Raw genomic sequence first — 27,849 nt, 5'->3', positions numbered from 1 at the left:
AGTGTACGACGATCCGAGGTTTTTTCTTTACACGTAGCCGTAAAAACGAACCGATTGTAAACACCGAGCCTCACCATTTAACTGAAGAGCACCACCTCCTCCTCTCTGAGGGCCCTCAGCAGCTGCAGCAGCGTCCCCCGGCCCTACACTTGTCCTCCTGAGGTGACCTGTAACTCCAAGCCCGCATTCACACGTACGCGCGCACACCCAGGGCTGGCCGGGCTCAAGGCATTCGGCCCGAAGCCCCGGCACTTCTTCGGCCTCTCTTTATCCCCTCACCGGCTTTTAACACACCCACCGCAGCCAACCCGCCCCCACCCCCCACCCCCCCCCGCGGCTCCCCTCCTTCTCACCTCTCCTCAGCGGCAGCAGCGGCGCTGCCTGCGCCCATAGAGCCCTCGCTCCCACTCGGCAGCCGCCCCCCAGTACATTCCAGAGAGAGCAGGCGAGGCGGACGGGACCCTCCATCCAACACCGACCGACCAACCGGCCAGAGCAGACCGTCCCGTCCTGCGCCGCCGCCGCCGCCAACGAACAACACACGACTCTCAAGCACTGACGGACTGATTGACTGAACTGAGGGAGGGAACGCGCGCGCGCCCGCCGGCCCGCCCGCCCGCGCGAGCCAGCAAGCCACAGGCGCGCGCTCGGCTCCGCTCGCGAGGGTAGGTGGGTGGGTGCGTTAAGCCCCGCCCCATGGCCCGCTCGCGCCCGAGCGCAGCCTCTCACAGACGGAGAGGGAGCGGGAGGCGCGCGCTCGAGGCTCCGCCTTCCTCCTCCTCCTCCTTCTTCTCCTCTGGAGCCAAAACGGCTAGGCTCGCGCCTCAAGCGCCGCCCACCGCGCTCGCTCAGCCAAACGGCGGTTTCCTTTGCCTTCCCGCGCTCCTCCCTCCTCCCGCCACCGCAACACTCTTGGAATGTACCAATGGCGTAAACAAATGGAAGGTGGGGGGGGGTGCGTGCGTAAAAGAGCGAAATCTCAATCCTGGCCGAGCCGCGTCCGTTGCTTAAGCGGAGATGTGAGGGCGGCGACTTTGCGGAGGAAACGGCTGGCTTTGAAGCGGGGCGCCGCCGCTTGGAAGTCCTAGGAAGAAGGAACAGCGAAGGTGTTTCTCCCCACCCCACCCCCCGTACGAACATGGGCGTTGCCGTCCAGAAAAGGAGGCGGAGCTGCGGGCATGTGTAACTCTGTTTGACCTCCAGTTTTCTCAATGAGATCCAGCAACGTGTGAAGTTTGTGTATGGTTTGCTGTGGGCTTTATCGCTGCGAACATTATTGAGATGAACGCTGCGATCCTAGTGTCAGAAATAAGCCCCATTTAGTTTAGTGGGACATGCTCCTAGGTAAGCAGGTGTGGGATAAAAACGATTTTTTAAAAAATTACGTGCGTTATTTATTCATAGAGGCAGTGATTTTTTCTGGGGGGACGCAGAGAGATGCATACCCCTAAACATTTTTTGCACTTTTGTCCATTTGCTGTATTTTCCCTGATTTGGACTATAAAATTGTGATTTTCTTGAGTCAAAGTGAGAGTATCCCTAAACATTTTTTAAGGAAAAAAGCACTGCATAGAGGCATATGATAGCAGTTTAAAGTGACCAGAGCACCACAGGGCTCACATATGTTAGAGGCAGTGTGCTGCAGTGGTTAGAGTGACAGACTAGGGCCTGGGGGACTAGGGTTCAAATCCTCCCACTCAGCCATGAAGCTCACTGAATATCCTTGGGTCAGTCACTCTGCTCCTGCCCCTGATGAGTCTGTCTGGGAATTATGCATCATGGAAGAAAGGAGAGATATAAAGGTAGCAATTAAACAAAAATAAACAAAGGGCAACTTGCTGCTGGGCCTGCTTGATGGCCTGTAGCTGTAGACAGGTGAGCTAGTAAATTCTCTGAAAGTCTTCTGCAAGGCTGAGTTTTACCAGCAGCAGCACGGAATGCTATATATCAGAGGTTCACTTTTATGCCTGATGTCCCCAGAGGCCACAGTGATGATATGCACAACAAATTCTGAAATTAAAAATGGCCATGTGTCATAAATAAATAAAGCTACTCATTTGCTAACTAGAACTACTCTCCTTGGGGAAGCTGAAAACCTTGAAAGGAGTGCCACGGGCTTGATTTTTTTGCACTGGCACAAGGCCAGTGTAATTCTAATGCCATAAATAAAATTCTACACTTGATACACAGAGTACAGTCCTGCTCTCATTTGCTATTGTGATTCCTTTCCTTGCCACACTTACCCATTCATAATGAAAGGAAAAAATTGAAATGTGCATTCATGAAATTCAACGCAGTATCTTATCTTTGCTCAAGAATGCATGCACCCCTATCCTGTATGTATTACCATCCCAGGAGTGATGATCTTACTTTCTAGTAGCTGTAGCATTTGAGTAGCTCCTGCAGTAACTCTTGTTCTGATCAAGTTTACCTTTGGTCACTCATGCAAACATACAGTCCTGAACATGCCTTCTGTCTCCGATACATGTTTATTTGGAATTAAGACCATTGTGTCCAATGGGGCTTGTTCCCTAATAAGTTTGTTTAGCCTCTCCAACTATCTCTCTCCTTTAACATATAGAGACATGAGGAAGAACAGTCATAAAATATTTCTAAATCTTCAATGACAATACACCATGGGCAATTCAGCTAGCTCCAGCTGGGGTGCTCATTTATATAGCACCCAAAAAGAGTGGAAATGTATCACCTCAAAAGAGGACACAGATTTGCAAAGAACTTCCGTATCTAATTTATATGTAAAAAGTAAAGGTAAAGGGACCCCTGACCATTAGGTCCAGTCGTGACCGACTCTGGGGTTGCGGCGCTCATCTCGCTTTATTGGCCGAGGGAGCCAGCGTACAGCTTCCGGGTCATGTGGCCAGCATGACTAAGCTGCTTCTGGCGAACCAGAGCAGCACACGGAAACGGCGTTTACCTTCCCGCCGGCGCGGTACCTATTTATCTACTTGCAATTTGACGTGCTTTCGAACTGCTAGGTGGGCAGGAGCAGGGACCGAGCAACGGGAGCTCAGCCCATCGCAGGGATTCGAACCGCTGACCTTCTGATCAGCAAGTCCTAGGCTCTGTGGTTTAACCCACAGTGCCACCCGCATCCCCAATTTATATGTAATGATGTAGAATTAGGAAGAATTGCTATCATTTAACTAAAATACATCTCACAGTAGTGGGAACAACTATGGCCAGGTGTCTGCTTTTTCTTCTGTGCAGGTGTTCACTGTTGATCTCAAACTTCATGGCACCTGCTCACCATTCTTGGGGTTCTTTCTCTTTAAACGAGACTTGGACTCTTCCAATAGAGGAGTGTCAGCCCAATAGAGGACTGCCCATTGTAAATTAGGGCACACAACCACCCTAGTGACATTATACGTCATCTGGCTGTGGTTAGAATCCACTTGAACATTGTGGAGTTGACAACGAAACAAACAAACAAACAAAAACCCAATAGAAGCTTGTATTTTTCCTGTCTAAAAGAAGACAGATTGTGACTGCTGCATGTTTGGCTGACTTTTAGGCGTTCTAAAAATAAGCATTTTTGGAAGGATCAACGTCGCTAGACAAAACAAGATTCTTTGTTACAGGCCATATATATTGACATTAATAGTGAAGCGAAAACAAAGGGTTTAAATTAAGCAAAGCATTTTCAAAAACTCACCTCCACCAAGTTTTAAAATAAATATAATGGAGTCTTGGGGAAAAGTGGATCTCAGGAAATAGCTGGTTCTCATCCACATAAGTGCTTATAAACTGTAATACTATTAGCGAAAACATTTCTTTCAAGGAGTGAAAATAAAAGGTTGTTGCTTCCATAAGAATTCATGGATAAACTTTATACCAACAGTGAACTCCTAACCAATAAGATATGCACTAGGATGCTAGGGAAGGGACTGACCATCATTGCCCTGCCCAACTTCTGCTTTTAGCTGCTGCCAGCCTCCTCTGGAGTAAGGATTTGGGAGCCAGCTGTATGTGTCATCTAGCCTGGTGAGAGGACCCCCTCCCCTCTGAGCTGTAAGCCAAGCTGCTTGGAGCACAGGAAAACTAGAACCAGAAACTTTACTGTCAGTTAACTCTTGTTTTGCTTTGTATTTATGTACTTAAACCTATATTGTGGTGTGTGTATTGTGGTAATACTGAATTTATTCTGTGTTTGTTAAATTGTCATTTTTGAAATTTACTGACATGCTCTATATTTTGTATATTTGTATTTTGATTTTTGGATGTTTGCTGTAGGCCACTTTGGGTGCAGCCCATTATGCAAGAGTGGCATATAAGTAAATTCAACCAACTGAGAAATAAGTCCTGCTGAAGTCAGTGAGGCTTGCTCCTAGGTAAGAGGGTTAGGACTGCAGCCTAAATTCTTACACAGATCAGGGGAAGCAATAGTGCCACTCTATTCTGCCTTGGTCAGACCACACCTGGAATGCTGTGTCCAGTTCTGGGTACCACAATTTAAGAAAGACATTGACAAGCTGGAAGATGTGCAGAGGGCAACCAAGATGATCAAGGGTCTGAAACTCTGAATGGTTGATGGAGTTTGGTATGTTTAGCCTGGAAAAGAGGAGACTGAAATGAGATATGATAGCTATCTCAAGGGCTGTGACTTGGAAGATGGAGCAAGCTTGTTTTCTCATGCTCTGGAAGGTAGGACTCGAACCAATGGCTTCAAGTTTCAAGAAAGGAGATTAAACACCAGGAACAACTTTTTGACAGGAAGAGCGGTTCGACAAGAATGGATTTCTTTGGGACGTGGTGGACTCTTCCATCAGAGGTTTTTAAGCGGAGGCTGGATGGCCATTTGTCATGGTGCATTGCAGGGGGTTGGACTAGATGACCCTCGGGGTCCCTTCCAACTCTACAACTCTATGATTCCACAATGCCTGGTGTGGGATACCACTTTTGAATACGCCCACCACCACCAAATGAATAAAAACAGACTCCCTGTAAATAAATAAAGCACACAAAGGTCTGTATAGTTAAAGCTATGGTTTTCCCAGTAGTGATGTATGGAAGTGAGAGCTGGACCATAAAGAAGGCTGATCGCCGAAGAATTGATGTTTTTGAATTATGGACTGGAGGAGACTCTTGAGAGTCCCATGGACTGCAAGAAGATCAAACCTCTCCATTCTTAAGGAAATCAGCCCTGAGTGCTCACTGGAAGGACAGATCGTGAAGGTGAGGCTCCAATACTTTGGCCACCTCATAAGAAGAGAAGACTCCCTAGAAAAGACCCTGATGTTGGGAAAGATGGAGGGCACAAGGAGAAGGGAACGACAGAGGACGAGATGGTTGGACAGTGTTCTCGAAGCTACCAGCATGAGTTTGACCAAACTGCGGGAGGCAGTGGAAGACAGGAGTGTCTGGCGTGCTCTGGTCCATGGGGTCACGAAGAGTCGGACACGACTAAACAACAACAAACTGGCCCAAGGCTACCCAGGGAGCTCCATGGCTGGGCAGAGATTTGAACATGTGTCTCTCCAGTCTAAATGCTCTGTCCACTATGCTCTACTGAAATAACTTTGGGCTCTTTTTGAGACTGTGTTTTTAAACAACTGGGTGCTGTTTCTGGCGGTTTTAAGAGCTTATTTCACATTACATCAGTTTTCAAATGAACTTGAAGCATGACTAAAATGAAGTGTGTGTGTGTGTGTAGTAGAACTGCCCTTGAGGATACTGAAATGTTTCCTTACTCATTAGTTAATGTTTTGCTGAGTCTGCTGAAAAGCTGAAAAGCAAATGTATATTCATCGAGCAAATCTCTGCAAACAAAACAATGACAAAATAAGACAAATCAAAAAGTGACTTATTTGCAAGGAACAGAAGACATGGCTAGCATGTTTTCTCTATATCGCCTCTGTTAAATGTGGCTTGCTTCACTTAGATACTCCACTTGCCTGCTTCACTTAGATACTCCTTTTTAAAATTTCTTTGCTCTGTAGAGAATAATGATGCTAAGGGAGTGAATCAAATCCAGGCCCCTGCCAGGATGTACTCTATACCCCAGCATGGTGCTCTCTCTGCCTCTCCTCCAGTTCCCTAAGGAAAGGACAGTCCTGCTGACGACAGCAGCTAAAACCCAGGCAGAGATCCTTAAAGGCAGGCCACAATGCAATTTTCTATGGTCTCAGATTAAACGTCCTTTCTCCCCCGCTACCTGTCTGTCGGAGTGCTGCGGAGGGGATGTATAATCAGCGGAGGCTATTCATTCACCTCCGTTCACATTCTTCTACCTGCATTCCTGGATGTGTTTCCCATCCCACATTTATTTCAGCTGGATTTGTCAGAAGCTTAACTCGGAGCTAATTAGCACCCTAGAATGGCTGTCTTTTCTACTAGGCTACCTCCACAAAAGGTTTACCTTGTGATTAAAGTTGGGTGCCTCGGGACAGCACCCTTGAATGCATCCTTCTGCATTCTTTCAGAATTAAGCCTGGAGGAGGAGGGTGGAGTGGTGGGGGGAAACACCCACATTTTCTCTAATCCTAAGAAAAAACAAAAACAAGAAAAAAGCCCTGAAAGAGGACTTAACTCCTTTCTAAAAAGTTAAATCACTTAACTCTGCCTGACCTGTTGCCAGAAGCCAGGAAGCTGAACCAACAGAGCTTCTGTCTGTGATCCTTCATCACAAAAGATCCTCTGCTTCAGGGCTTTGTTTTTATTTAGGTGGAGTGACTTGCCTTTGACACCCCAGTTCCCCTCCTTCAATAAATCCAAATGACTGAAAATAACAAGGGCAGAGCCCGAAAACCACTTGTAACCGCTATGTCACTGAAGTTAATGGGATTTACAAGTTTGTGAATGGTTTTCCAGGCTGCAGCAAAACTTGTTAGGAGATTTCTATTTCTTCAATAAGAAGGTATTATATCGGGCAAAACTGCTATGCCAAACATTGCATCTTGCAAACGCACACACCACACACTGTATCGTACTTGGGTAGCCTCAATTAGCTCTGTTTGTTTTTCTCTGGGCTTTTTCTGGGAAGCAGAAGAACCAAAATTATCCTATAAAATAAATAACAGTGTAGCCCAGTGTATTTATTATATAACCCAGGCTTCCTCAACCTCGGCCCTCCAGATGTTTTGACACTACAATTCCCATCATCCCTGACACTGGTCCTGCTAGCTAGGGATCATGGGAGTTGTAGGCCAAAAACATCTGGAGAGTCGAGGTTGAGGAAGCCTGATATAACCTGTATATGAGGAAAAAAGACAGCCACCTGCAAGTTGATCCTCTAGCTAATGATGGTCTTGATAACTGGGCAGAATCTTAAGGGACTTGGCAGTTCTTCGAATAAACACTACCCATTCCAATGGGCATGTTTAAATACTAGTAAATGTTGAATCACAAAGTCAACATATATTGATAACCTGCGTAAATCTCAAATTAAGCATGGTAACTTCATTCATCAAAGCACACTCAGCCCCCTTTGCCACACACAGTTTAAGAATCACTAGTGGGGGGAAACCTGTGCTGAGAATCTATAGAAATCCCTCAAACCACATGTTGGAGATGGGTTGACGTTCTCCAGGCCGAGTCCTGGGAACTCAGAAAGGCCTAGTTTCTTCTGCACCTGTGCACAGAGACAGGCAAGCTGATGTTGCTAGCAGCTGGGATAGAGACATGCTGTTTTCGATGACAGCTAATGGCAAGTTCCTTTTACGCCATGGCAGAGCAGCTGCTTTTGGCCATGAGTTTAAGCATCAGTTGAATAGATTCCTTGTACTGTAGCCAGACTCTTAATGCGGTGACTCTTGCTGTAATTTTTAAAAGGTCCATTATTCAATAATTCCTTGTCCCAGGAGAAACTACAGGAGCAGAGGAGGTGGACACCAAAATTGCTAAAGGTAGGCTGTAGATAGCTTAAGGAGAGTGCTGTCTGTGGCTCTTGACAAAAAAGACTTCATGTGGCCCCATGGAAAGATGTTGTCTTACTATGACAATGGGCACCGAACACGCTTTAAACAAACATTTTGAAATAAGACTGGGAGGATACTAGAAAATCTTGTTGAAAGATATGATCTAAGAGGGCTTTCTTCCCACCATCCAAAACTCCATTACTCAGACACCAATGACTCAGCCACACCACTTAAGAAGATGTATTATTATTATTCTCAAACTGAAATTTATAGGCGATTAGATTAAAAACTAACATGCCATATTCGTTTCTAATGAAACAAGATTTTTGATTAACGACCTGCTATTTAAAACAATCCCCTTGGAATGAGCTGTTCTCAAACACTAGCTATGCTGCCAGCCGCACACAGCCTCCTGCTCACTGTAGGGGTGTGTGGGTATGTTTTAAAATCTAATTACTTACTAATCAACACATTCTCAGAATGGGTTTCTGCCAGATGTAGGGTACTGATATGACCACACCAAGAGGGAAATTGACCCAACTCAAATCATGTACCCCTGTGGCTCTCCACATGTTGTTGGACTCCCATCAGCCCCAAACACTATGGCCAATGGCCAAGGACAACAGGAGTTGTAGACCAACTGCGTTTGAAGGACCACAGGTTCCCCACTGCTGTTCTGGACCTTCCCTGGTGGACTTATATTCTCTGTTTCCATCAATAGACTCACCCACCTGTGGGAACCGTATATGGATAAGCATCATGATGCAGATGGCATTCACACCGAGGTTCTCCTCTACATCTGCAATGCACGCTGAAGGTCTTCTTCATGCTGGATCTCCATTGTTGGATTGGAACAAACAGCTTGGGGTGGGATCTATGTTTTGCTCAGAGTAGACCCAACGCAATTCATATGGCCAGGTTAGGCCCATTCATTTTAATGAGTCTACGTGGAGTAAAACTTACCTGTGATAAATGGTATCTCCAATCTCTGAACACAGAGCTTTGGGAAACCACTCTACTGTTCACCACCTGCCAAGGCCATGAAATTATTTCAGCTGGATCCATTAATGGACCCCACTTCCTGTGCATTCCCACCACTCAGACCACACCACACTTTGTGGTGACTCCATGTAGATGGGGCAGTGGGACTGTGCTTGCTTGCTAGCCTTGCCCTATACCTGAGTTCAGCATAACCTGTGAAAGGGCCTATATCAGGAGTAACCAATTCTGTGCCCGGGGGGGGGGGGGACTGTGACACCTATGAAGGCTTCAGAGGTATCTCTGGACAAGTGGCCCAGACTCTGAGCTTTCATTTAAAAAGAAAAAAGAAAAAAGCTTCTAGCCTTCCTAGAAAGTTATGGGGCAAAAAATTCAGGTACTTTCAAAACTGTTTCTGTGAAATGAGAGTGACTACCATGCATCTTTTTCCTGGGGGTGGTTGTCCCTCTCATTTTGTGTTATGCCACACTACTCCAGATAAACCATTTTGTGTGGTGCCCACCCTCTCCATGATAGCCGTTTTGTGACTGGCACCTCAGCACCCTCTCAAAATTCAAAATGGGCCCACAAGTCCAAAAAAGTTTGTGATCCCTGACCTACTTGCACACCCAGAGAGCGTAAGCACGGACTCTGCAAACATAATTGGGATTCTGCCTATTCAACGAGCTCTCTGATCACTGATGCTGCTGAATAGTAAGATACATGCTTTGCAGGCAATAAGTCCTAGGCTGAATCCTTGGTATCGTCAATTAAAAGAATCAGGTAGCAGGTGATGGATAAATGGTGCTCAGTGGCAGAAAACATGCTTTGCAGACAAAAGGTTCCAGGTTCAATCTCAGGTATCTTCAGGTATAGCTGGAAAAGACTCCTGTCTGAAACTTTAGAAAGCCACCATCAATAACTATAGATAATAGTAAACTAACCCATGATGTGAATTGGCACAACCCTCTATCAGCCAGAGTTGATCAGTGGGAGTCCTCTAAATATTGTTTACTCTCATCATTCCTTGCTTAGCATGGCCAACAGTCAGGAATGATGAGAGTTGTAGTCCAGCAAATCTGGAAGGTCCCAGGTCAGCCACCCATGGTGCGGAAATAATTCTGGCCCAAATAGATCAATGGCCTAAGTCAGTATAAGGTACTTTCCTGTATACAGAACCTACATACACATAAAGTTTGATGCCAAACACATGAAAGGAGTGGAGCCAATAGGCTCTCTTGCAGACCCTCCAAGTGTCCCTATTTTCCAGGGACAGTCCCGGATTTACAGAAGCCACAGTAGTTTCTGATTTAGCCGGAATGCCCCGCTTTTCCTTACATCATCCCTATTTTCATCAGAGAAATGTTGGAAGGTATGTATGTGCAAAGAGTCGCAACGAGCGTCATAATTATTGTGGAAAATACTGATAAGAATCACAGTCGCTCTATGATAAACTCAGAGAAGCACCAAAATAACTTGCCTTGGTTAACTACCAAAAATCTGGTTTCCTCCTGTAGGTTTTGGTAAATCGAAAGTACTTTGACCTTGTTTTCATTTTCAAACCCAACCAAGTGAAAGTTTCCTAACCGCTAACACAAGAACTCATGTAGGATTATTTTAAAACACACACACAATACAACGCCCCCTCCCCACCCGGTGGAACATTGAGACAGTTTTTTAAATCAATTTGCAGGACAATTTTAAGCAAGGTAAAAAGTATGTATATTATGAGTCACTGGGCATGCTTGGTATCTTTCGCACTTTCAAGCATGGCAGTCCTTTGAATGATGAAAATGTTTTGCTAACAAGTCCTGGCAATGTTGTTTTTTGGTCTGCTCCCCCTTCCAGAAACGGCCCGCGAATTGGCACAAAGAGTGCAAAGTTGGCAAGACTTTTTGAGATCATATCTTGAGCATGCCGTAACACAAAGCATTTATTCTGCAGCAACTGAATACAATATTGTTTGCTGTCCAAGACTTCAAGAAAGACTGCAATCTGCTTTTTCTCTTTCCACATTCAATATTAAATTCAGTGTGCACTCACTCTGTCACACGCACACACACACACACACACACACACACACACACACTTTTTAAACATCTTAATGTTTCAGCTTGCACCACTTGTGCCTTTTTTCCATTTTGGCATGGCATTACAGAGACGTTTTAAAAGGAAGATGGAAACGTGAGAAGAAATCCGTGCAATAGATTTTTTTTAAAAATAAAAGCAAATAGTTTAACAATCATCTATAGAACAACAGGAATTGCACTCCACGCCAGCTATGTGGGGGGGGGGGGGCGTAAATAATTATCATGTTGTTTGCGTTTCATATAAGCTTATAATAGCCTTAAGAAAAAGAAAAGGGGGAGCTATGGCAAAATGATGTCTTCTTACTATTTTTTTCTTTAAAGAAATGAATTTTTCTATTGAGAAAGATTTAAGGATCCTTAAAAGAAGTGTTCAGGTCTGAGTGCAACCAAAACTGGGCTGCTTCAGCGCAGCAAGGTAGAAGAGCAAGCCATTGGCTACAGTGGCGGAGCAAATCGATCGGGCGCCTGGGGCAGCACACATGCCCTGCACCCAGAGGCGCAGCCAGCCGCCTGTGGGGCGAGCTGGGGCAGGACGCTCCGCAGGACCTCCGAGGAATCTGCCTGCCTTCTTCCCACTCAGCCGCCCTATAGCTGAGAGGGAGGCAGCAGGCGGACTGTTTGGGCCACCACGTCACTCACAGAAGAGACCCGTGGCTCGGGCGCGCTGCAGGCCCCACGGTGAGTGCCACCTGGCATTTTGTCATCCCCCTCAGTGGTGACACCCAGGGCGGACCGCCCCCACCGCCCCCTTTCCTCCACCCTTGATTGGCTATGTTCACATGTCATTATAAGCTGGGATTTCTTGATTATCGCAAGCCATCGGAGGGTTGTGTATCTACATTCCTTGCACAAGATACAGCAGCAGCATTGCACCACAGAAGCATCTGTTGTTAGCTCAGTTGGTTAGAGCCTGGTGCTGATAACACCAAGGTTGCGGGTTCGATCCCCATATGAGACAGTTGCATATTCCTGCATTGCAGGGGTTGCACTAGATCAGGCACGTCCAACTCCCAAGAGACTGCTATCTACTCCCAGTAGAAAATAAATTGCAGTTATCTACCTATTGTCAATCGAGGGAGACGCCAGAGTTGTTGAGCTTTTTTTAGGTGAGGCTAACAAACGACAAACGGACGCCCATTAGATGCAATGGAGGGATAGAGCGAGGACGGCAGGAGCCAGAGACTTTCCTCGCAATGCTTTTTTCATCCAGCGATCAACAGGGATCACACGATCAACCATGAATGACTGTGAACATCTGGGGATCTACCTGTCGATCACGGTTGACTGGTTGGACATCCCTGCACTAGATGGTCCTCAAGGTCCTCTCCAACTCTGCAATTCTATGAGCCTATGAGGTTCTTTGCCTATGTTACAGAAACTGCCACCATTCATGCTGAGGAGGACCCTCAAACATCAAGCAAACGCCTCTGGCAGAAAGTAACACCAACAGAGTTTTTAAAAAGAACCACACTGGCTGTGTAAATATTCACAGATTACTCAGTTTTTCCACAGGTGCTGGTAACTTTTCTGGGAGTGAATAAACTAGTGGCATGGCACTAGTGATCACATGACCGTGCTGGGTGGCATAGGAGCTCTTTTTGGCCATTAAACTTCTTTCCCATGAAGCCTCAGCATCACATAAATACCCCAGCAGCCCAAGGCTTAGTCAGAAGGCACACAGAATCATAGAAGGGACCCTGAGGAGCATCTACTCCAACTCCCATATGATACAATCCACTTTGATGAGCCCAAGCAGGCCTGGCCTTGGTCAGCTTGGATGGAAAAATGCTCAGACAACCTCTGTAAGTTGCCTTGCATATTTGAGAAAAAGGTTAGCTATGTAGAGAAATGACTACTGTAAAAATATATTGAAATATACTCAATGTGGATTTCATGCTCTTTATGCAGCTCATAGTAGTGAGGAATGCAAGTTCCCCCCAAATATCTGCTTTATATACATTATTTACACAATGGGCCGCACGTGATTGGCTTATTCTGGGATTCTCCTGTAGGCCAATCAGGTTGCGGATTCACTTCCATCTGGAGCTGGATTGGGTGGCTCCTGCGGACCAATCATACTGCTGCATTGTTCTAGGACCAATCAGATTGCTGCATTCTGGACCCTATTGTTCTAGGATCAATCAGACGGCTGCATTCTGAATCCTATTGTTCTAGGACCAATCAGACTGCTGCCTTTTGGATCCTATTCAACTCAGTACATAACACATATCCATGCAGTGGTGTAGTGGTCCGGGACTATGGCAGGTTGAAGATAGGGTTCCTGTCTCCCCCATTCTGGAGCTGCCCCATCAGCACGAAAAATGAGCTTTTCAGCCACTGAGAAAAGCCTTCACACCCTTTGTGCTGATCAGAGCCAATCAGAACGAAAGTAGGTGAGTCGGCCACTGAGGATTGGCTCCTAGGGCTACCCTGAAGAAGATGCGTCGGAAGAACTCAGAAGAGGAATTTCCCCGTACACTCCAAAGCTTAAGCATTTAGGAACATGCACTGAAAACACAAGGTGTTTCTGTTTCAAGGAAATGTTGTGCAAGCTCTGTTATATGCAATGAAACTTCAAAGAAAACACGGCTAAAGTAAGGCTGCCAGATTTTTTTTCCAATGAATTCGGGGACACTTTTCAACTTCAGTAGGAATGATAGGATTTTGTCAGGGGACTGATTTGTAAATCCGGGGACTGTCCCTGGGAAACGGGGACGTCTGGTAACCTTAGACTAAAGGCACTCTGAAGGAAGATATCGGAGCACTGCAAATCGTTTGCCCAAGTCCATGCACAAAAAATAGATTCACGCATAGGGATCTGCACTGATAGTTGCAGACCCCTTTTTATTATTATTGTATAATTATAAGATTACTGTATAATCTTAGAAGATTTTGTAATCGGGAGAAGAAAAAGCTAAGGAATAAACCCTATACCAATTCTGAGTGGGGTCCCTAAGGCCTTACAGTGGGCCTTGTAGGCCTCCTTTCGACAACGCCTTCGGCCAGCGTAGTGCCATGCAACTTGTTCAGTTAGCACAAATATTGTTGCTTGTGGAACCTTACCTTTTCCCTTCGCCGCCCCATCCCTTTTACATGAAAAGGCGGATCCAGAAAGGCTCGCCTTTAACAGATTCAGCTTTATTTCTGTCGCTGGAAGGCTGCATTCCAAGGATGACTGCAGAGCAAGGATGATGTTTAACCTAGCAGTCTAGAATCCCAAAGCATAATATTTACAGCAGTCTTCTTGCAGCAGCAATTACCCTCATTAACTCAGGGCTCGGCCACTTGCCTTCTGCACTACGAAGCAAAACAAAAGCTATCCAAGGCAGGAATACAATTGCAGGATGCATCAGTCAGAAGAGGATAATGGTGCTCCTCAAAGCCCTAAAAGGTTATATTAGTGGCCCCTTGTTGTAAAAAGACGGGGTGGCGGGTGGGGAGGGAGTAAGTAAGGGAAAGGGGGTAAACAGAGATGTTAACTCATCCCATCTCTTCCAACTAGTAGTTGCTGACAACAAAGTTAAAAGGACAGAGGAGAGAGATTGATGAGTCCAGGAGGTGTTTTTACTTAAAGCCTGTAAAAGCTGTGTATATGTCACTCAGAAAAGCCTGTGCAATATTATACACGCCACCAAATTGTGGAGCTTGCTGTGTGTATCCCAACAGCCGCAGAGTCTCTGCTTCCAAAGCAAACAACATCTACTCTTGTCAAGATTTCTAGGAGGTGGTTGGGGTTTTTTTAGATGCTCTCTCTCTCTCCCCCCGCCCCCGTTTGCGTAACACGTGAGATGTGTGGTGAGACACCTCTGACTGCTTATCAGCTGAAATGCCTCGTATTATTTAGGAAAGTTCAACGCGCTAGAATTCTTGGCGGTCTAGACATGAGGGAAATGATAAGGGCGAAACAGGGTGAGCCACATTTCTATGGAAACAGGAAATGGCAGGATTCCCGAAAAAAAATGGCTGCTGTGTTGTGAATGGTGGACTACTCCATCAGAGAGTGTTTACTCTGTGCTTGTCTATATAAATAGCTACTGCTGTTTTAAGTTTTTGTTGGGGCTTTTGCACTGTGAAAGGATTCCACCGGCCAAGAATAAAATAAACAGAGCTATGGGCTTCAGGCCTCTGTTTTTGTTTTCTTCTTTAGATAGCACATTGGTTCTCTCACCATTTGGGATTACTCCAGATTTCCACTGTCCGCGATTCTCTTCTTTGTTTACAATGATTAAGCTGCATTTTAAAGCCCCATAAAAACAGACACATTTCATCACTGTGACTTGCTTAAGGGTTTTGAAAACGACTCCTCTAATAAATGCTAACTTCCCGATGAGGACAATTATTCTTGGTGGATTAAAGGCCAAATAAACAGGATCAAGAACCCGTTAATAGAAGAGCTTCTGTGGAAAACAGACTGGGAAGCGGAGGCTTGGTGAGGTCTGCAGCTCCTACAAGTGGCCCACATTGCGGTTCTTTGGGGCACTGGATGTGTTCCTACCTGTTCACTGTGATAGATCAGGTTAACCGTGATTCCAGCGCAGACTCCTGACAGCATGGGATGGAAAAGCCCTTGTAGGCAAGATATGGTCTGAGGGCTTCCATTGGGCTTCCATTGACTATCCTTCCCTGATACAGAATGTTTCAGGAGCAACCATCATAGTTCATGTATTGGGTAAGCACCACAGTCGCCACCAGCAAGTCTGATCTGCAATACATCATTCCCTTTCCTCTCTCAATACAGCAATCACCCCCAAGAAGAAAAGTAAGAACTGGTGTGGTGTACATTGCCATGTTCAAAGCAGTTGCACATGCCTAAAGGATTGCAGAATAAAGCTCTTCTCCAATGGGAATGTTTAAGCAAGGGCTGAGAAGCACTGGCTGTATAGAGCATAGCAATTGTGGGTTGTATTAGGGTTGCCATACACCTGGAATTTCCTCGACAGATCCGGAATACTGCAGTTGGCAGCAGTGTCTGGGTGGAAATAGGTCAAATGTTTGGGAAAATATGGACATATGGCAGTGCCGATTTTCCACAGAAATAGCTCAAAACTGGCATTTTTTGTGATTTTGCCAAAAAAACTCAACAACTTTGGGCAAAACTAAAAAAAGCTCAACTTTTTCATTGTTTGAAATATAACCCCAGTTGTATCCAATGTAGCGTTACATTAAAGTCACTTAGCTAAGGCTGCCATATGTCTGGAATTCGTCAGTTGGGTCTTTTGCATGTGGATTTTCACTTTTTGAAATATGGCAACCATAATACGGTATTTTGAAATATGGCAACCATAATACGGTATACAGTCAAAATGTTTGAAATACAGTGGTACCTCGGGTTAAGTACTTAATTCGTTCCGGAGGTCTGTACTGAACCTGAAACTGTTCTTAACCTGAAGCACCACTTTAGCTAATGGGGCCTCCCGCTGCTGCCGCGCCGCCAGAGCACGATTTCTGTTCTCATCCTGAAGCAAAGTTCTTAACCTGAAGTACTATTTCTAGGTTAGCGGAGTCTGTAACCTGAAGCGTCTGTAACCTGAAGTGTATGTAACCCGAGGTACCACTGTATATGCTATGGCAAATAAACCACATAATTGACCTGGGACACCCCGCGATCGACCAGTAGATTGCGATCAACCGGTTGGACATTATGAGCTCCACCATTTGTGAAGCTGGTGCAGTTTCTTCTCATCTTTTCCCCCCCTGTAGTTTCCATCGGGAGGAAAATTGTTCCACCACAGCAACAAAAGGGAACGGATGGAGAAACATAAGAGTGATCTTCTGCCACCGTAAGAACCTGGCAAAGTATTAGGTAAAGGTAAAGGGACCCCTGACCATTAGGTCCAGTCGTGACTGACTCTGGGGTTGCGGCGCTCATCTAACTTCCGGGTCATGTGGCCAGTATGACTAAGCCGCTTCTGGCGAACCAAAGCAGCGCACGGAAATGCCGTTTACCTTCCCGCTGGAGCGGTACCTATTTATCTACTTGCACTTTGAAGTGCTTTTGAACTGCTAGGTTGGCAGGAGCAGGGACTGACCAACAGGAGCTCACCCCGTCACGGGGATTCGAACCGCTGACCTTCTGATCAGCAAGTCCTAGGCTCTGTGGTTTAACCCACAGCGCCACCCGCGTATTAGATAAGGTCTAAATCTTCCCGCCCAAGATTTAGGATTGCCACCTTCAGTCTGCAGCCTCTTCCCTGCTAGCCCCAAAATAGCAGCCTCAGTATCATTCTTGGCATCCAGTCATTCCATGTGGTTTTATTTTTGAAGACAGTGGATCAAAAGACCATCTTTAATTCCATGCAAATACATGCTGGATGCAGGGAAGCCTCCCGCACTCCCCTGCTCCAGCATAGATCAGAACAATAACTGCGGCATATTCAGAATCCTCTCGACATCTAGTGTCTCTCCTGCACAGTTTACAGGCCTCCATAATGAGAAAAGGAGCAGCTTGGATCAGCCTCTCCTCTAGAGAGAAGATACTTTTATCACTCGCTCATCATCACAACAAGTCCTTGTCAGGCCCCATGTTGACAATCTGATCAAAGCTGCCAGAGACAAAAATAAATGAATTTCAAAGGCTGCCACTCAGACATGCAGGAGTCTCCCCAGGCTTCAAGTGATGCACTGAAGATCTCATTCTCTCTAGTCTGATGCTTGTTCTGTAGTCTTTTAGGCTCCAAAAATCCATCACCAGCGTAAGGGCCCATCTTAACTTTGATGAGTTGTAAGCTATAAAAGCCAGATTTGCTTGCTCCTGAAACAGCCTTTGTATACTCTGCTTCTAAGCACATAACTTTCATATGCTACAGCACGGCTCAGTTCTATGAAAAGGTCTTGTGCTGTTATATAGAAGCTGTTCCAGTATTTAGCAATTTCAAGACTCCTTGCATCTTATTTCTTGCTGACCTCACTAGTGACAATCTCTGCTGCTAGGCAGACACACTTATTTATTTATTTCCCACATTTTTATCTAAGGAGCACAAGATACCATACCTGGTTTTCCTTCTCTTCATCTATCCTCACAATAACAGGTTGACAGGTTGGGCTGGAAGGGACACGGGTGGCGCTGTGGGTTAAACCACAGAGCCTAGGGCTTGCCAATCAGAAGGTCGGTGGTTCGAATCCCCACGACGGGGTGAGCTCCCATTGCTCGGTCCCTGCTCCTGCCCACCTAGCAGTTTGAAAGCATGTGAAAGTGCAAGTAGATAAATAGGTACTGCTCCAGCAGGAAGGTAAATGGCATTTCCGTGCACTGCTCTGGTTCGCCAGAAAGCAGCTTAGTCATGCTGGCCACATGACCCGGAAGCTGTACATCAGCTCCTGTGGCCAATAAAGTGAGATGAGCGCCGCAACCCCAGAGTCGTCTGCGACTGGACTTAACAGTCAGGGGTCCCTTCACCTTTACCTTTAGGTTGGGCTGGGAGGCAGTGACTAGCTTAAGGTCACCTGGCCAAGTGGGGATTTGAACCCTAGTCTCCCAAGTCCTGGACTGACACTCTAACCACTACACCATACTGCCTCTCATATTATGCACCTGCAACTGTAACTCAGGATAACATTTCATGCATCTGGTGAAGTGGAGTATAGTCCATGAAAGCTTATGTCATAATAAATTTGTTGGTGCCACAAGATTCTCTGTTGACCTTATTATTGCAAGCTGACTACACTATTGCGCAATATCAAGACTATTGAGCAATATCAAGCCATCACACTATGGCATATCTCTGCAGAGGGTTGGACTAGATGTCCCTTGGGGTCTCTACAATTCCATAATTCCATGAAAATAAATAGGCACACATCTGTCTTGGAATATTAGCCAGGGTTTATTGACATAACTACTTGATTTTTTTACCTTTCTTCTAATCTGGGCAAGCTTTCCCCCTCTTCCTCTCTCCAGGGCCAGGTCTAGGTTTAATGAGGCCCTGGCCTAAGCTACTGAAGGTAATGGGGCCCTTTATATGTCCAGCGGTCCTTTGTCAACAATTCACGCTGTTTTTTGTGTTGAATGTATGCTATAGGGTAATTTATGGACCTAACAGGTATCTAAAGCCATTTGCACGTGCAGAATGTAGGCACCCTATATATCGAAATGAGCAAACCAGTGATATTTTAGGGAGCAGGCGGGGCCCATTACGTACATCACAGGAGCCTGCACAACACAAAACACTGTTGCTGTTATGTAGGTTTTATTTTATTTGGTTTTTATCTTATATTTTGGAAATGTACACCCAGTATTTTTTTTCCTTTAATTTTTTGGGGGCCTCCAAGTGAGTGGGACCCTAAACTATAGCTTGTTTAGCTTATACGTAAATCTGGCACTGCTTCTCTCACAATATTAACATGGCAAGCTGAGCATGGAATTCACATCAGTATGAGCAGATACTGATGCCTGGCATAATCATGAGACGTTATATTGATTTTCACAGCAGCCCCATCCAAGACAGTTACAGCCCAAAATATACTACAGTCATACCTCGGGTTACAGATGCTTCAGGTTGTGCGATTTCGGGTTGCGCACCACGCCAAACCCGGAAGTACTGGAATGGGTTACTTCCGGGTTTCGGCGCTCGCGCATGTGCAGAAGCACCGAATCGCAACCTGCACGTGCGCAGACGCAACGCTGCGGGTTGCGGATGCAGCAGGTTGCGAACGTGCTTCCCGCACGGATCACGTTCGCAACCCAAGCTTCCACTGTACTAGGCTGCCAAGTGCAGGATGTAGGCAGTCTTTTCTTCAAATGGCCTGGGACCTTTAGAAATAAGAATCCATACCCTCCAACATGTATCCGATGAAAATAAGGATGTCCCATTCCATAATGATAATTTTACTTTTTATATCCCGCACCTCTTACTGGTGGTCCACTCTGTGCAGCTTCCAACATATACAGTGGTACCTCAGGTTACATACGCTTCAGTTTACATACGCTTCAGGTTACAGACTCCCTTACCCAGAAATAGTGCTTCAGGTTAAGAACTTTGCTTCAGGATGAGAACAGAAATTGTGCAGCGGCAGCACAGCAGCAGCAGGAGGCCCCATTAGCTAAAGTGGTGTTTCAGGTTAAGAACAGTTTCAGGTTAAGAACGGACCTCCGGAACAAATTAAGTACTTAACCCGAGGTACAACTGTATTAAAACATAATAAAGCATTAAACATAAAAAACCTTCCCTATGCAGGATTGCCTTCTGACGGCTGGTGGGGTCGGATAACTCCAAACCCCCCAACATTTCTCCAATCAAAGTAGGGACATCCTAAGGAAAAGTAGGACATTCCGGGATCAAATCCGAAACCGGGACTGCTTCTCTAAATCCGGGACGTCTTTGGAAAATAGGGACACTTGGAGGGTCTGAGAATCTGTAGCAGATCCCCTGGCGCTACTTTGGTGCTAGGAAAATACCACCCAACCACCCCTTGAGCATTTTGGGCAGTACCAATGATTGGATGTTTCTCCTCCGAGTATATTTTTAATATCTTTACGTATTTTTATTATTGTATTCTGGTCTTGTTGGAAATTGCTTTAGGACTTTTGTTGCAGGAAGAGATAAATAAATTTAATAAACCTAAACCCAGAAGGGACTGGCCGCCCTAGCAGGTGGGTCGCTATTGCTTACTGGGAGGTGGAGGCAGCAGGAAGGTCAGCGTGGAGCAAACACGCTTGCAGGAGTGCTAGATGGGCTTCACCACTGTGTTTGCACCGCATCAACCTCCCTCCCACTTTGCCCCTCTTCCTCCCCTCTGTTGTAAGTGTTACAAGTAGCTGGTCCACAGATCAAACTAAACCCAGGAAGCAGAAGTGTGAATTGTCCCTGAGGTATTACCTGCTGCTTTGCCCCTTAGCTTCAAATGCCCAGAGAAAATTACCTGTCCTTGACTGTCTCTCAGGCTGATTCCCCTCAGGAGGTGATAATAGAGTTCCTAGCTGATAAATATCTACAGATTATACACCTGGTAGCCATTTGCTCCAGCAAGTAAGAAGCTCCATAATGCTCTCTTACGTTAAAATTTCATGCTGTTTTTATAGGGTATGTTGTGCGATTTCAGAGGAAAGCCTTGCCTTGCCCTCTGCTGTACATTGTGAAGGCCTTTGGCTATGCACAATAAATCAATTGATTGACTTTTGGAAATCCAATGTTCCCCCAATACAGAGCGCCTGGCAGAGCATGCATGCTAATAAAACTCCCCTCAGAATTGTCCCCGAGTTGTGGGATCTTTGCTATTGATTTGTTGCAAACTAAAGAACAAATTTAGCACTAGCGGCTCGCCTCCAAAACAGTATCAATTTGCTACCTACTTTGGGCGCGAGCAACTGGGGAAGGTCTTTTGTAGAACAACAGGGTTGAAAGGCATGGGAGCAGTGGAAAAAGTAGGGGAGCTGTGCTCCTGCACAAGAGCCATTCATTCCAAGAGAATTTACACCGAAGGTATTCCCAATGGACTGAGCCCTTTGTCTCCTTCAGCCCTCCAGGACCAACATGTCAACACCATCTATAGACACATGTTACCCTACTGCTCTTGAAATACTACCCAGATGTATTCCCTCTCTCACATGCCCAGCACACACAGAGAGATATACACACACTTGTAAGATATTGCTGGCAGACCTTAACTATACATCTGCAGTCTTTGAATAGGCCTTTAGGATGGAAGTAGGATTATTCATAAATATATTATTGTAAGCAGAGCCCTGTTGCCTGGCCCCATTGTTCCGCAACAAAGCCCCGAGAACCCAATAGCTCAATAAATGAATAACTTTTATCTGCTTGGTTAATACCAGTACATGCATACTGGATTAATGTCCCCTTACTTCTTAGCAAAGAAAGAGGCTCATATATTGCCCAAAGCATTTACATCACTTAAGTGGGCTCCATTTGCATGATAATCACCTCTTTGGGGGGGAATTACTGCTTAATTAAAGAACAGCAGTCACTTTAATTAGCATGTCTCCATGCTCCCTGGTACTTTGCATGGATTCAAATGAGCTGCTCATTAAGGCCTGGCATTGATACAAGCTACGCCCTTTGGCCGTGATCTAACTAAATTAACATCAGGGGACAAACCGCTTCATGGTTCAGAAGGGATGACGGACAGCTTGTTTCTTCATGTCTGTCGCACACGGTCTACACGGGAGATCGCTAACTCCCAGAGGGGGATTTGGGTGAAAATGTGAGATTTTGAAATAACTTGGTAAACAGCTGCTCCTGAAATTGTTATTAAGCAGCCCTGCTAGCTAAATGCACTGAAAGATTCCTATTTCCACATGAGGTAGGAAAACACCACATGCTGCAAATATTTCCTCTGCGTTAAACCATGAGAAACATCATCTTTTTGTTAGGTGTGAAGTCATGTACAATAATAATTATATTCTCATTCCACCCTTCCTCCAACATATGCAGGGCAGCACACATATTCCCCTGCTTTTATCCTCACAACTGTGGGCCTTTTATAGTGTATACCATTTATAGTGCTCTTTGATCCAAAGTTAGACTTTGTAGCTGATTGTCTGCACCTTGCTTCCCATGTTGTTGTTATCAGAGAGTGTGGGGTTTTCCTTTCCACATGAATGGCAAATTGTTCCTGAATCCATGGCTGTAAGCGCATTCCTTAAGTTTCCTCAGGTTCCTCCATCCAGTAAATATTGGACTTTAGAGCATGCACAAGGGGATAGCTATTTGGGGCTTAAAATAAAATAAAATAATGCCCCATATTCTGAAATTCTAATCTTGTGGGAGTATAGGATATTAGAAGACTACAGGATATTAGACTACAGTTTCATAATCATGATAATCAAGAATGCACACTAATGCAGAAAAATTAAACCCGCAGAGTAAAACAGCAACAGCCCATTCAAAATGGACAGGAAAATCAAATTGCCCAAGGTTAAAGAAAATGCTTACCTTAGCAGTTCTTACAAGCCTTGAAAAACTGCAATGTTGGACTCCAACTCACATCATTCCTGGCCATTGGGCATACTGGCTGGGGCTGATGGGAGCTGGAGTCAAGACCGGCAGGCAACAGGCTCCCTCCCCATCACTGTTCTCAAAGAACAGGTATCTTCATCATCACAACCTTTCAAATGAGCAGGCCATGGACATCTGGCTCAACGGAAAACATTTATGCGTTAGCTGCAGATATGCAGACTCACTCTGTTGAAGTGAGAAAATTCTCAGTAAATGAGGCACGGAGAACAACCTGGGCCTTAGAACGCCTTTTATTTTAAAGCTAAATACATGACCTGCTGGAGGAGACTCTTGAGAGTCCCATGGACTGCAAGAAGATCAAACCTCTCCATTCTGAAGGAAATCAGCCCTGAGTGCTCACTGGAAGGACAGATCCTGAAGCTGAGGCTCCAATACTTTGGCCACCTCATGAGAAGAGAAGACTCCCTGGAAAAGACCCTGATGTTGGGAAAGATGGAGGGCACAAGGAGAAGGGGACGACAGAGGATCAGATGGTTGGACAGTGTTCTCGAAGCTACCAGCATGAGTTTGACCAAACTGCAGGAGGCAGTGGAAGACAGGAGTGCCTGGCCTGCTCTGGTCCATGGGGTCACAAAGAGTCGGACACGACTAAACAACTAAACAACAACAACAAATACATGATCGAAAAGTCTCTGATAATAATAATACAGTGGTACTTTGGTTCTCAAACTTAATCCGTTCCGGGAGTTCATTCGACTCTCGAAACTGTTTGAAAACCAAGGCGCAGCTTCCGACTGGCTGCAGGAGTTTCCTGCACTCAGTGGGAAGCCGGAGAAGCCTCATTGGACGTTCAGCTTCCGAAAAATGTTCAAAAACCAGAACACTTACTTCTGGGTTTGCAGCGTTTGGGCACCAATTTGTTTGGGAGCCAAACCGTTTGGGAACCAAGGTACCCCTGTAATAATAATAAAAATGCTGAAGAGGCAGGCATCTGTACAACTTGATGCTAAAACTTTACAATTGGCAAGCAAATGCACTCCCACCAGTATTGTGCAGTGAAATGTTTCACAGGGGAGCAGCTAAGGCCAGAGGCGCCAGCTTGTGAGGGTGATGCAGGGGAGTAACATTGTGCGTGTGACATCACAATGTCCTGACATCGCGCCTCCCTCCCTAAGCCGGGCAGAAGCTTCCTAGGCTTTGGGAAAGAGGCACTAGGCTTTAATACTATAATACTCTGATTTATGGGAACATTTAGGTGACTAGCCACACACCCTACGCTGGGACCTGCAACACTTCCGAGCAACAAGACTCTGCATGCTTTCCTTAGAATACTATCAAGGGCATTCACAAGTTGCCTGATTTTCCATTTGTCTCGCCCCATAACATTTCAGGGTACTGAGTATGTTCAATCCTTATTAGGCTACTTAAGCATCACCAAGACTGGGCTACTGAAAAACAATAGGTTTGGCTCCATTTTCCCCAGCACCTACCACCTTTGTTTACTGCAGCAGCTAGACTGGTGACTGGGAGTGGCCACCGAGCCCACATAACACCAGTCCTGAAAGACCTACATTGGCTCTCAGTACGTTTCCGGGCACAATTCAAAGTGTTGGTGCTGACCTTTAAAGCTCTAAATGGCCTTGGCCCAGTATACCTGAAGGAGCGTCTCCACCCCCATTGTTCAGCCCGGACACTGAGGTCCAGCTCTGAGGACCTTGTAGCGGTTCCCTCCCTGCGAGAAGTGAGGTTACAGGGAACCAGGCAGAGGGCCTTCTTGGTAGTGGCGCCCGCCCTGTGTAATGCCCTTCCATTAGATGTCAAGGAAATAAACAACTATCTGACTTTTAGAAGACATCTGAAGGCAGCCCTGTTTAGGGAAGTTTTTAATGTTTGATGAATTATTGTATTTTAATATTTTGTTGGAAGCCGCACAGAGTAGCTGGGGAAACCCAGCCAGATGGGTGAGATATAAATAATAAATCATCATCATCATCATCATCATCATCATTATATAGAATAGTAGTGATAAAATATAATGATAAGATGTAGTAGTGATAAAATATAAGTAGTGATAAAATATAAAAGAGCAGAGCAAGGCAAGAGCTGGGAGGAGTTTTGAAATTATAACCGGTACCCAGATAACACTCTCTCTCTCTCTCTCTCTCTCTCTATATATATATGTGTGTGTGTGTGTGTGTGTGTGTGTGTGTGTGTGTGTCCAGGCAACCTTGTTAGCACATTAAAATAGGTGTGAAGTTTTTGCTCCCCTTATCAATGGCTTATTCAGATTTTTCAGTGACAGCTGTAAATGATAACTACAGAAATGAATGGGAGGGAGGAATCTATCTAAAATTAAACTTAAGGTTTTGAAATCACAGGCTTCGGGTGGTAACAAAACGCCTGGGAAGAAGAAGAAAATATTCTAATACGGAAATGATGTCTCTGTTGCTCCAGTCAGGGTTCTTTGCAAAATTACTGAAAGATGCATTGTTATTTTCTCTCTTGTAAAGTGACAATCGCGCCCCTAGAAATGGGATATCAATTACAACAGGCTGGTAGAAGATGTCGTTATTATATGGAAACTGTACAAGCCAGCAGCAGTACAGACTGGTGCAAAATCAGCATGCCAAAGAAGCGAACATGCCCTTGATCGTTGTTTTTGTGTACCAACATTTGACCAATGAGGAATTTGTCAGCAAATGGCAGAAAACCATGGCTAAAAAAGCCACCTCTATTGGTCTGTCTCCCCCCCAACTGTATTACCTGGGTTATGAAGGCGCCCAAAAGGTTTTAAAGCAAAGATTATGGGACAATGCACACAGCGACTTGCGATTTTGATCACACACAGTCTGTAGTCCGCTGGCAGCAGGAGTTCAATATGGGTATGTCTTTGAGTCAACATCTTGCATCAAAAACTTGACAGTACCTAACTATCGAAGGCTTTTCACCAAAGCCAGACTAAATGTCTTCCCCTCTGCAGTGCTGGATGGTAGGTTGAGAGGAGTTCCCTACCAGGACAGACTTTGCTCGTGTGCTCAAGACATCGATTCCATAAATCATATTTTGTTACATTGTGTGAAGTATGAGCAGGCCAGGGCTGAACTGATACTACCCTTGCTGGTGCCTTTCCGGGGAAAATCAGAGGCTCACTATGTCAGGTTCCTACTGGAAGATCGGACAAAAGCTAGAACGTTGGCAGTGGCAAAGTTTTTATCGGGGGTTGCAAGAACAAATGAGCCCTATATTCTAAACAAAATGCTTGATTAACCTGGAGGTAGGCTGTATGAACTGTGTATTGATTTGTAATGTTTTGTTGGGTCTCTGGACCGTAATAAAGATTGTTATTGTTGTTTTTGTGGGCTACAACCAGGTAAGAACAACACTGTGTAAGCAATGGCAGCCTCTCTGGCCCCACCTGACTGCTTGAGAAGTCACAGTCCTCTCATTATGTCACACTTCAGAAGGAGAGGTTCCCACCTAGAGGGAAGTTAATAGGAGGAGGGACGGAGCTTTGAGGAGCTTATAAAAGAGACTTAAGCAACATCCTTGAAAGCCTCTTTAAAGTGAGCCCTTTTCTTCGCTGCTCTTTGTCTGACTCACTCATTTGCTCCTCTCAATGGGGGATGAAGCCATGTTTTATCAGCTAGGTGACATCAGGCACAATGCTGATATCAGAAGCCAGGCAACAGCCAAATGAAAAATACACCCAGCTGTTCCAAGAGTGAAATGGCAGTCCTGGGTCTGCGGAAGCTGCCAGGGCACCATGGGCTTTTGCAACACTCCTGAATTGCTTTGCTTCTCCCCTCCCCAGCTGTGTTTTCCAACACACAATGCAACCATCTTATGAAAGGGGAGCCTTGGGTGCTTTCAAATGGACTGTTAGCAACCGTGCTGCTTTGAATCCCACCGGGAAATCTGCTGCGAGTTCCACCCATCCGGATCCAGGAGGAAAACCGATTTCGCTGGAATCCAGCAAACAAATGATTTCACGTACACGTTTCACTTTATTTCGTTTTCTACGTTTGTATCCAGCTTTTTCTCCAAGGATCCCAAGGCAGTTATTGTTTCTCTCCCCCTCTTTTGTTTTATCCTCACAGCAATCCAGTTAAGTAGATAAGGCTAAAATATATGACACTCAGTCAGTTTGTGGTTGTGAGGGGACTTGAACCCATCTCCCAGGTCCTGGTTTGATACTCAAACCACTACATACTAACTCCCACATGTTATGTTGGTATATTTTGCTTATAGGGAGTTAAACAGCAGCATGAGATTGTTCCTATACTTATACTGTAGTTAGATCATGTTTGCACTGCAACATGGACATTGTAGTGTTTGTCCATGGTGCGGATAATAATAATAATAATAATAATAATAATAATAATAATATAGGTGAAAATGTTGAGAGAATGTCTCTTAAACAATTACAGTTTTAGAGGGTGTCCATGAGCAGACTGCTCTTTTCTGTGCTTATAGTGTAGTTAGATCATGCTTGCACTGCAACATGGAGGTTGTAGTGTTTGCCCACAGTGTGGATGTCATTATAGGTGAAAATGTTGAGAGAATGCCTCTTAAACAACCACAGTTTTAGGGTGCATCCATGAGCAGACTGCTCTTTTCTCTTTACAAGCATTCAAGTAAATCTTTCTCTGAATCAGAGGACTTTCCTTTCCCAGTACATTTTGCCCTGCAGTTTAACGAGCAGAAGTGTTCCCGGCAAATGACCGTCAGGTGTAAGCCTAAAAGAGGTAGTCCAAAACTAGACAAGACGTCATTCATGCAATTTGCAATTTCTGGAATCGCTTTTTAAAAAGTTAACAGCAGGTGCTGAGTCCCAGACCCTGGCCAGGAAGGAGGGGGCTTTAACCCTTTGCCGCCTACTGTGGTCCTGATCCAGATCGCCTGCCTCATGCCTGCCGTTTGCATCAGAAGGAAAGCTCCCATTTGTACCAAGGGGAGATTTAGGGGCTGCCAGCCCAGTTACACCTGGCATTTGCA

The 27,849-nt window shown here is 45.3% G+C and overlaps 1 protein-coding gene across 5 annotated transcripts in view; it reads right to left on the bottom strand.

Annotated features, from left to right (window-relative positions):
• CDON (cell adhesion associated, oncogene regulated) overlaps window positions 1-27,849 on the bottom strand; it is a 119,592-nt gene that overhangs the window by 62,156 nt on the left and 29,587 nt on the right. For 3 of the 5 annotated variants that reach the window (XM_053367823.1, XM_053367828.1, XM_053367827.1), the window contains exon 1: window positions 354-589. The exons of 1 other annotated variant lie outside the window; for it this stretch is intronic. The gene's annotated coding sequence lies outside the window, so the exon portion shown is untranslated. Of the gene's footprint in view, window positions 1-74; window positions 242-353; window positions 590-27,849 lie in introns of those variants that run through there. One more of the 5 variants, XM_053367826.1, reaches the window with a different exon arrangement.

This window comes from Podarcis raffonei, chromosome 15 (genome assembly GCF_027172205.1).
Source record: "Podarcis raffonei isolate rPodRaf1 chromosome 15, rPodRaf1.pri, whole genome shotgun sequence".
Lineage (NCBI taxonomy): Eukaryota > Metazoa > Chordata > Lepidosauria > Squamata > Lacertidae > Podarcis > Podarcis raffonei.
The sequence above is the reverse complement of the archived record's forward strand: the minus strand, read 5'-3'. Positions and strand labels throughout refer to the sequence as shown.